This window comes from Rutilus rutilus (genome assembly GCF_951802725.1).
Source record: "Rutilus rutilus genome assembly, chromosome: 10".
Taxonomy (NCBI): domain Eukaryota; kingdom Metazoa; phylum Chordata; class Actinopteri; order Cypriniformes; family Leuciscidae; genus Rutilus; species Rutilus rutilus.
In genome coordinates, this window is record NC_140215.1 from 19,693,973 (window position 1) to 19,705,670 (window position 11,698).

The window sequence follows — 11,698 nt, forward strand, 5'->3', positions numbered from 1 at the left end:
GCTCTGTTTTTGTGTTCATTATGCTTAAACTTGAGGAAATACATCTGAATAATTCAATCTTACTGACTGCGTTTTTATAGAATTTTTATCATTTAAAGGGATACTTCAGGATTTAGCATTAAAGGAGAACTCCGGTCAATTTTAACATTGAGCTCATTTTTTTGTACATTTGGAGTGCTGTCAATACAGTGAACAACGACAAAAATCGGTGTTGCCTACACCGAGTTATTCTATTTTTAAAATTTGCACCCTATTGACTTCAATGGGGCAAGTAGTAAGCCTGCTTTTTAGCCTCTTAACATCCTTTAAGTGTCATTACAAGTGCACAGAAAATGTGAGTGATTCCTTCCGAGTGAACACGAGTGGATCTGACTGCAGTAGATGTTAGAGATATTAATAAAAATGAAGTTAATTCAGCCAGCGCTCATACCTTTGTTTACATCCTGTTTTCGGTGGGAGGCCATAGTAATCGATTGTCGAGTTCACGCGCGTGATCATAGGTACTAAACCTATGCGCGTGAACTCGATGAACAGGATGTAAACAAAGGTATGAGCGCTGGCTGAATTAACTTCATTTTTATTAATATCTCTAACATCTACTGCAGTCAGATCCACTCGTGGTCACTCGGAAGGAATCACTCACATTTTCTGTGCACTTGTAATGACACTTAAAGGATGTTAAGAGGCTAAAAAGCAGGCTTACTACTTGCCCCATTGAAGTCAATAGGGTGCAAATTTTAAAAATAGAATAACTCGGTGTAGGCAACACCGATTTTTGTCGTTGTTCTCTGTATTGACAGCACTCCAAATGTACAAAAAAATGAGCTCAATGTTAAAATTGACCGGAGTTCTCCTTTAAGCTTTGTATTAGTAGAAAACCTGTAGTATTTTCGCATTACCGTGCTTTCTACCCTCATATCCCCCTGAGACGAGAGATTTATGTATTTTCTGTCTGGAAATTCGGCTTTTGCTTTCTGCAGTCGCCATTCATTGTTTACATGCACACCTTTTGTTTCAATCTAACTGAATTCATTCCGATTGGTGAATCTGAATAGTGTTTACATGAACGCTAAACAAGTGATCGGTTGATGTGCGTTTTAACATTGCTAAGAAAATTCCCACTCCTCCGTGAGAGACTGCAGCGCGTCCTGCTCATCAGTGATCACGCCACCGGCCTCTCATCGTTCTCCCACGGCCCTCAGTCTCGTCCTGCTCGCCACAGTAAACATAATGAATGGCGACTGTAGAACGCAAAAGCCGAATCCTGGACATTTTGGGCGATCTCGAAATCCCGGGCAGACTCGAGTCGTCACGGAGACTCACTAGTAGCTAAGCCTTGTTGTTTAACTGCTGCGCTCTCTTACCGGTAGGCGTGGCTTGGGAGTGGCCTCCTAGGGCAGCGAAGCAAGTGCATTCTGGGAGTTGTTGTCTTTCATCCACATAAGCCAAAAATACATTTTCTGGCTTTTCTCAGTCTAGAAAGCTCCAAATTCAAAAATAATTTCACATTTCTTCTACATAAATGACCCATTTTAAATACACATTCATCTTTCCAGAGGTGAAGTATCCCTTTAAGATTGAAAAAAGAGGTTTGATATCCAATGTAGATGTTCAATTGGCTGTTGTCATGGGGTTCAGCATTCTCTTTCCATGCAAAGTGAGGAGAAAGATCATGGTCTTTTTCACTGTCATTATGCTAAAAGGAAATCTGGTATGAAAGGCCATTTCTTTTTAGAGAATCGCTCTTCTCCTTTACTGGCCGAAGAAATGTACTCAAACCATTTATTATCTATTTTCATGCAAGCTGAACTCTGTTGACCTTTGCAATGATTAAGATGCAAAGGCACATTTTCTGAAAGGAGTTTTCATAAAAATACACTTGCTTAGAGCATATATTTGCAGTAATGTTCATGTAACTCAATTTCCTTGCATATAGTCTTAAAGAAGTTTGCATTGACCTAGTTGCTAAATGTCAGCATGTGACATATACTGTTTAGGTTTTACTCAGATATAACATAAAGTACCAAAAATAAGGCACTTATTTATTTATTTATTGGAATTATGCAATAGAAATGGCCATGAACCAATGGCATAAAAAATGCATTGCTGGTGTGTAATTAAATGTGATTTTAAAATCATATACTGTATACACACCAGCACAGATGGATGATTATCATTAATCTTTTTGACAAAATATATTATACTAATTAATACATTTGATTAATAATCATTATATTGTGACTAAATCTAATATAGTTTCTGACTACACTGGCAACACAACAGTCAACAGTACCACAGCAACAGCAAACTTCTGAATAAAGGACGCTAATGAAAATGATAGTGATTCTGTGCAGAGAATCAGAGCTACCTTGGCAGAAGAAGACTGAATACACAGTGAGGCCAAGCAAGGGGATTAATTATTCACTAGAGCAATGCATCAATGGTTTATTAAATTAAATAATGTCCGATGTTCCAGAGCGTTCCAGTAATCACCACCGTTTCTGATCAATACCTCAACCAACTGCCATTAAAATGATTCTCATTCATTAGAGAAAATAGCCCTTTCCTTTGAAGTGCCCTGAAAAAGAACTGAGTTTTAGCTTAATTGGTAGTATGTTCAAGGGTGTGAGTATTCACTGAATAATACAAGTGCACAGAAATAACTTACAGTACATAACACTAGTTAGATTTCACTTGTTATTGTATAGGCTCAATTATTTTCCAGCTGCGTTAATGGCACAGAAAATCAAGAATGCTTAATATACATTTTTGAAGTCAAGAAATCTTTACAGAAATAATTTTTGGCAAACAAAACATTGTGCTAAACACCTATTATTATTTGCAGTTTGAATTCATTTGAATTATTTACAGTTTACAACAGCATTACCACTACTTTTTTGTTGTTGTTTGTTTGTTTGTTTGTTTGATAGTTTTTTTTTTTGACTTGTTAGCTTTAAGCTAATTTGTAAAAATGCGACCTTGTTGGAATATTGAAGATGTCTGCCATAATGTTATGAAAAGTGCAATCATTTGAAAAACAGCATCGAAAAGGAAGATTTATTAGAGAATATAACCAACACCAGCAGTTCAGTCCAAATAAAATACAAGGTGACATGTCATAACAAACAAATGCAGGGCAAAAATAATTAATTGGGAAAAAAAGAGTACCAAAAGGGAAAGAAATAAAGAAACCTATAAGGTTTTAAAGGTTTCCGTTTTTAAAGGATCACATAATAAAGTACCAGTTCACTACCCAGTATCTTCAACAGCTCCAACAACTGTCGCTTAAGGACACCGTGCCCTTCTCTTCCGTAAGTGTCATCTCCTAAATAAAAGCCCTGACCACCTTCCCACAACACTTTCACTCTTCTGTTTCCGACCACAGAGTTCAATTAACAGAGAATTTCACGATCCTTCGCTTGGCGTTTCAGGCCTGGAGCAGAGTGACTCTGAATGACTTTGAGAGGCCACAGAAGGATCAATAAGTCACAGACACCTTTCTCAACAGAGCTGTCAGTCCTACTAGACACTTTTAAAGCAACAAAACGTGTTCCAGCGTGTGGTGTGATTAAGCTTGAGCCTATTATTTCAAAGAAAATGAATATATTCTGTGACATTACATTTGTCCTTTTCTGAATATGGATGTCCAACACAGAACTTTTTGCAAAATCGTACATATTTTACGAATTGGCCAATTCGTATGAATTCATACGAATGACCTACCCCTGACCCCGCCCCTAAACCTACCCATCACGTGGGTTTAGACAAATCGTACAAATTCGTACGAGTGACGTCGTACGAATTAGTACGAATTAGCCAACTTTTTATCATTCGTATGAATTTGTACGAATTGGTCGTGAGATAGCGTTGGCTAAAGAGTAAACCAACACACAATACATATCATTAAGTGTATAAACACCAAATTGTTGTATTATGTTCAAAATAAATTCTGCCTTCAGTCTAAAAAGCCCATTTGAAATGGAAATAGTTTGTCCAAAAAAAAATGAAAATTCACTCATCTCCAATTTGTTCTCAAACTCACTTTCTTCTTTGGAACTCAAAAGAACATAAAAAAACATGTAAAAAAATGTAGGCCACACAATGAAAGTCAATGGGGTCCAATGCTGTTCTGGACCACACTGAAAAAAATGTCCACTATAACTATGTGCTGCAAAAGAGAAAGTCTACAGGTTTGGAACGGCATAAGTAAATGATGACAGACTATTTTTAAGTATAATCGGTTACTCACTACACACTATTCTCTGCATTTTCACTGTGTCTGTTTTTCCTATTGTTCCTGTTCCTGTCTAAAGCCCACCTCAGTGAGTCATTAATAAACCCAGAGACCGCAGGCTTTGCTCTAGACCTACCACAGCTCAGAGCGGGATATGATGGACATCTTGTCAACAGAATCCATAGATGGATTAGATGAGAAACTGGATAATTGTGGTATTCAGTCTGAGCCCATCTGTTCATGTATAAGATTCATTAAACCTAATTAACTTCCCACATGCTTTGTGAAGGTTTCACATGTAGCTGATTGACGTTGCTCACTTAAGAGATGCACACTCGATTCATTTTGTCTTACTATGTTGGCTGTAGAAAGAAGGGGAAACAACTTCTGTTATATATTATATTTCTGAGGGTAAGTGTGGTAGAGATTGAGCGTGTTTGATCCTGCTGTAAAAGGAGTCTTGTAACCGGAGGGGGCAAAGAGCCTGGCAATCATCACTAAAACTGCTGAGACTGGACAACAACCAGGGCGCATCAAACATGCAGATACTCACCAGAGGTGTCTACTCCTATTATACGAAAATGACTATGCATTCATAATGATTTTTTACTTTAAATTTAATACATAATGACAAATAAAACCTGTAATTTAAACCTTAGTCATGCATGTACTGTCTTCATTTCTCAAAGAATTCACACAGAATTGAGTTTTTGTTATGTTTTTACCAGATCCAGAAGTTTAATTTAAAAAAGATTTTGATGAGCATTACTTGACCTTGAGTACTTCAGAAAAGCAACGAAAACAGTAAAACTCAAAGGTGCCCCTGCATCAATGTAGAGGTGGTTGATCTCTGAGTTCCTGTAATTAACTTTGTCTTGCTTTGTGAGGTCACCCCACTCAGAGTGACTGTACAATGCAGTGCACGAATTTCACCATTAATTTAGCAATATGTGAACAACACATACTGTTAGGGCTCGAAGTGTCTTGTCTTGGCATATGCACCCTCCTGGGCAAAACAACAGCCCGTTAAGCTGCTCTGTCCTTGTGTATGGAATATAAATGCTTTTTTTCCTGCCCTGAGGCTTCAAGTCACCCTGGGAGAAATTTGTGAATAAGCAAAGGTTATTTAAGAGGGGGTAAAATCGCCAGATGTCTCTCTGTCACCGCCATTATCTTGTTTTATTTATTTATTTATACTCAACCGTAAGGTTTATGATATGCATTTACTATTATTCTTTATTCTTTATTTTCAAGGATAGCCCCTTGAGATGAACCAACTCATTTTCGAGGGGGTCCTTACAGTACAAAGAAACCAACATCATAATAGAAAATCATAATTAAAGTAAATACAACACAGGACTATAAAACAGATACATTGACATTCACATTCATACACATGCACACTCTAACAATGCTCCCACAAGCCTAGTCCCTTCCATTTTGGCCCATTCCATACTCAAAGACAATCGGTGAACCATCTGCGAAAATGCAAATACAAAATCAAGGTGTAAATATCCTTACAATTACATTTTACTTGGAATCTAAAATACTGGATCAGTGTCCAGTTATATTCACCCACTGTCTACCAAATCTTAAAGACAGACACAAGACAGAACTGTTAGATGTTTAAAATCAATCAATAAATAAAAACTCTAGACGAAGCACAGTGAAATAGAAAAGAACGCTGGGTCTAAATGCTAAAGAATATCTTTCAATTTATCTTAAGCAAAATTTAAATCAAATAGTTTAGTAAAATGTCGGTTCACACAGAACCTTGCTTTTGCAGTTAAACTTGCATGACGTAGGTCATTGGAACAAAAAAAGAGAGGAAGTACTACATCCGCCATGTTTTACTGTCACGTGACCAACTGTTGCATCGCTTCACTGCCATTAATAAATCCTCTCCTGTGGCCTCATGGGATAGTAAAGTGTCCATTGAATGCGCACTTCAGAATCTCGCCGGAAGTGTTAGGTCATCCGGGGTCTTTTCACCTACTTTTTTTCAAATACTATGCATTTGGACACATTACTCTGTTGGCCAACTGTTTTTCACATACTATATAATAGGGATGTATTCGATTTCAGACGAAGCACATGTCACATGCGAGATGCTGATAAAGACACGAGAGCAACGGTCAAACACGTCTTTTGTCAAACACAAAAACTATGGAAAAGTAGTGTAGTGGAATGTAAAAATGCATTCTGTGTGAACAGCCCCACATGAAGTTCAACTTTTAAAAAAAACATCTCTAGACCTTGCGCTTTTTCTGTTCTACTGACCTGCGTCTCGCATTTTTAAATTATGTTTTATTATACGTTCGGGAGGAGCACGTTCAGATAATCTAATCAATCAATGTGAGAGGAAGCATCACCTCGCCTCAGCCGACTCCCTCCTCCACCCAAACTCCTCACTCTCGATTATTCCTATCCCAGCCAGGGTTGAGGGGAGTAGCCTATGGGTTCAGAGGGCTCAGAGCCCTCTCCCCGGACAGCACACCAAATACGCATATTTCATACCCTATCTGATTATATGTAAGTGCAAATTAGTGAATAGCAAAAATGTGTTCTGTGTGAACTGGCCCTAATTGTCTATATTTGTATGCAGCAGACTGCTAATGGTTGTTCTCTTGAGTCCATTTAAGCGCTGTGAGGTGAGAGTTCTGCTGTGTTCTCTGCTCTGAATGGATGGAAACAGCTGTGATTAAGGTTGGCCCTTGGAAACACTAAACGTAATGGGGCTCCCCGGACCATCTCCCAGCTGCAGCACACATCTGCCTGCTGCCTTGATGACAGGGAACACAGGGAGAAGTTTGGGCAAAACAAAGGCTGAGCTCTCTCTTGTGAGTTCACAGCATGTTCAGTGGTTTTGTTTTCATTTTTTATTTATTTTTTGTGCTATTTTCTCATGCTGGTGTAAAGTACAGATGTTGTTGGTCACCAAACATCTGTGACAGTGGAAAACAGTATGTTATAAATTACCACAAACAGGAGAACATGCCAAGACATTAAACATTAACTCAATTTATAAAGTTCACACGCATGAAAAAGTTTCAGTGATATCCTTGCTAACGTCAGTACTTCAATAGCAGTAAAGATCTCCTCTAGCAATAAACCATCTTTGAACATCATGACACTTCAAAGGAAGCCATCACACAGATCAAACTAATTCAACAGTATGAGCATCATACAACACTCTGATAATAGCAGCATTAGGATACATGAGATAGTCCATTAGCAGATGAGAGGGTCTCCAGAGCTATTACTGCTCATTTGCTCAGCACAGTAATACCTCAAATGTCTGTTCAGATCCACAGGAAAATGAGATGTAACATTTGAAAGCGTGCCATCAGAAAGACAGCGCTAATGTTATGGTTAATTACCATATTTAGTTCTGCGTAAGAGGAAATGGAGGAAAATGACCTTTAGGAGATGAATCAATCAATTTGTTTACCTGTTGTTACGCACAGCCACATAGAAATGCAGGGGCATTTGTGATGTCTTCTACGGTGAAAGTAGTGTTTACCCAAAATAGTGGAATATAAAGTAATTAATTCTTCATAATGCAGACCACATAGAGAGGTCAGTGGGGTGCTGCATCCGGATGTCTCATTTGTGTTTGATATTAGCAGACTGAAATGGTTTGTTTGTCACAATTTTTATTTTTATTTTTTTTTCTGCTCAATTCTTTCCATTAGGCTAATTTGTTTATCATCATTTATTTTCTATGAGCTACAAAAATCATCTGATGCAGTCTCATAAAAAGTAAAGAAAATACTTACAAATGAACTCAGCTTTTAACCTATAAACAGGCCTGCGGACATTACCACACATTGCCTAATTTAATGGCTTTAAATTCGAGAAGTACTGTAGAATTAACACACTTTATTTATTTATATCCCTAATATTTTCAGATAATGCCTAAAAGGGGAAGTGTGTAATTTCTACATCGCTAGCCCTGCCATTAACACTGAAAGCAAACTACATTCTCACAAAGTAACAGGTCTGAAATCTCATAAATACAATTCGGTATTCAATATTTTGACAAACAGATGTGAATGATCGCTGTAATACACAGGACTTAAATACTAAAACAAAGAGCAGCAGTTCACTTGAATTCACTTGAATCTGTAACAAACATTTAATAATTGGCCTCCCCTCACACATACACTCGGCTATATATCTCAAGCCCAAGGACAATGTTCCTGGTTGCACCAAACAAACAGCTAATGCTGGTTCTGAACAGTCCCTCAGGTTTGTGCTCTTCTGCTTTTCTTATCTTGACTGATTTTCTTTAAATCAGTTCAATGGTTTAGTCCATAGAGAGGAGAAAGTGAACAGTTCCAGCAGTGTCACCACTGTGCACCACGCAGCATCTGGACAACAAGTTCCCTCATGATTAAAAGCAACAGCAACCACATGTGCAGACAGAACAAGGACGAACCTCAACAACTGAGGAGAGAGAATGAGTCATCAGGGTTTTGTTTTAAACAGTCTTAATGTTTGAATTTTGGTGCAGTATCAAAACTAGATACAAATCTAAAAGCCTTTTTTTTTTGCAAAGCACCATTATCTCCGTTAATCTGGAATTATAATGTTTGCTATTAGTTTAAGTGATAATGTAATTAAAATACATTTTCCCATCCACTGTTTTTGCAGAACTTCCTTTATAATGGCTATGAAATTTTGACAGTCAACTTTCCCGTCAATTTCGTGCGGGTTACACATTTTCACACGTCAGTCTTCTGCTCTGCTATGCTACACTTCTGTAGCAGAAAAATAGGATACTGTAAGTAGAATCAGTTGTAAATGGTATTCCAGAGCCTTGGAAAGAGATGAATAACTGACAGCGTTTTAAAGCTCTTTAAAGCGGGTCATGACTTCCGTGGTCTTTGCAGGCTGAGAGTCTCCAGCTAATGGATGAAAATAGAGGCAATATTCACGGTAAATGTTAAAAACCCACTTAGTATGCATTCGCCATGACTTTCAGCAAAACAAAACATTAAAATGTAAGAAGTGAGTGTCATGCTAAAAGTGTATAAATGTCAGCGAGATTGAGGCGACCAAGAAACGGTCAGTCATGAGCTCGGCAGATCTTGAGCACCCTAAGGAAGTGAAAACACCAAACGTCACTGGTGGAGGAATGTTTGCTACAATCTTTTAGTGGTATCATCAATATTTCCCAGTGGACTGTTGAATACAGTGAATTTAGGGCATGTCTATTATCTGACCTTATCAGTTATAGGAGACCGAGGTGTAAAACATTGAATCAGGTCAGCCAGTTCCAAGCTGTGAAAACCCGCTTCATGAGCGCGTACTCTTCTTTCCGATTGCCTTATCAACATGTTTGGTTCTGTGCGGCAATAATCTGTGTGTGTGACACAGAGAAAAAAAAAAAGCAACAATAAATGGTGTTCAAACACAGCTGTGAAAGTTCCAAGTGCCAGAGAGGACAGCTGTTCATGCATCATTTATCCCACTGGCACCTGAACCAGAAACTGCTCTCGTCTCTCTCAGAATCACTTTGGGGCCTGTAGAAGTTGCCATGTAGTTTGTGAAATCAGTTTTGGTCTTACTTCACTCTATATTTTGACATCGGAGGGCTGGTTTAGATTTTATGGGTAATTTATGGGTAAAATAGACCATTTTAGCTTGAGGCTGAACCATTGAGTCACTTTGAGTCAGGCAAACAATTCAAGGCAATTTTCTAAAGGTTAAAGGTCTAAATGTAAAGACTAGTCTAAAAGAAAGAAAAAAAGTTTTTTTCACGGTGCAAAAATGTTGTATATCTCACTGAGATCACCCTCATGGACCTACAGCCAGTGAGTGATATAGAATAATTGTGCTTTTAGGATTTTGATAGATAGACTGGCTGACTGACTACACAACACAACACAACACATTCCAATTATAGAAAGTATCATCAAAGTATGTGACGAATACCCATTAATTTGAACACTGGCCATGATAGTGTGTCTTCTGGCTGCCTGGTACAATAACACACAACCATTCATTATTTGTTCTTTAATTACAAATCACAGCAACAGCGAACAAAGATATCTCAAGTGGTCAGGAGAAAGCAAAAACTCATTTAGACTGAGACAAGGAATGAAAAGGAATAGGGAAGGGAAGGGAAATATGAAAAATAGCATTTTACACTTATCCACACTTCAATTTCCATTTACTGAGTGAACTACCACTTTAACGAAAAAGTAAATTAATAGTGAACAATGACCAATACATTCACAGCATTTATTAATATTATTTAATGTAAATTTCTACACATACTAATACATTTCAGCACTTCTTTTCATACTTTTTTATGACAACATGTTTCATAACTTACCTAGACATCTCTCGCTGGTCTTAACACACGCACACACACACACACATTCTGATCAGATGGAAATGATGTATGACTTCATCTCTCTGTCATTGCAGCATGAAGAAACCCTGCTAGTTTGGAGTGAAATTACACAGACAGTTCATTGCACCATTTCAGTGAGATGGATTGTGCCTCTTGGGCTTAGTTTATTTTGGATGAAGTGTTGTCAGACAAGTGGCCCAATACATTATGAGGCCATCACGTTATGACAACTGCGTTCAGAAGCAGGAACATGCTGATGTGTTGAGACAGAACCTGCCCTGACTATTGATATGCCATTTCTATTTACTCATTAATTTGTTCTGTTTGTTTGAGACATCATTTAATATCTACACTTTTGAAGGACTCCATTCTGAATGCATTTTATTCCTCTGATGTTCACCTTACACCAATCAGTCAACAAAGAATATGAGGATAACAAGTCGAATTCTGTCTCCCCATTGTCATCAAATGATGCAGTCAGTGCAGTCAGCGATAATGAGTGTGTGAGTGTGTGTGTGTGTCTGTGTGTATATCTTCTATATATCAGGATTCCTGATTTGACTGTTTTGAGTTGGACTTCCCTTGTTATGGTGTTTGACTTCCATGTTATCAATCGATGATCTGGTATGAGAGCTAAGTGACTGTATCCTCTTCTAAGACCCATGTTATCACATAAATTTATAAAAAGCTGAATAAATGGCACTCGCTTGACAATTAATTGCTAACATCACTCGAATGTGTTAAAGTAGAAAGTGTGCATCACTTTGATGAGATTTTTAGAAGATCAGATGATAAGAGATAAGACATATTGAAAGTGTTGATAATAATCTTGTCTGTCTCTTTGTAGATGAAAGATTTTTACGTGAAAAGCAAAAAAAAAAATCAATTAAAGATCACAAGGAAGGATCTCAAAGTGTGCAGTTTCAAGATTTATATTTCTAAGCACTTCACATCCATCTCAAATACTATTAGTCAAATATACACAGCATCAAATTGCCCAAACTCTGAGTAAAATATACAGCCTATACATAAAGACGTAATGTAAATTGTTATTAACTATTGTGAATATTTACTAATTATGTTGAATGTGCATATTTCTA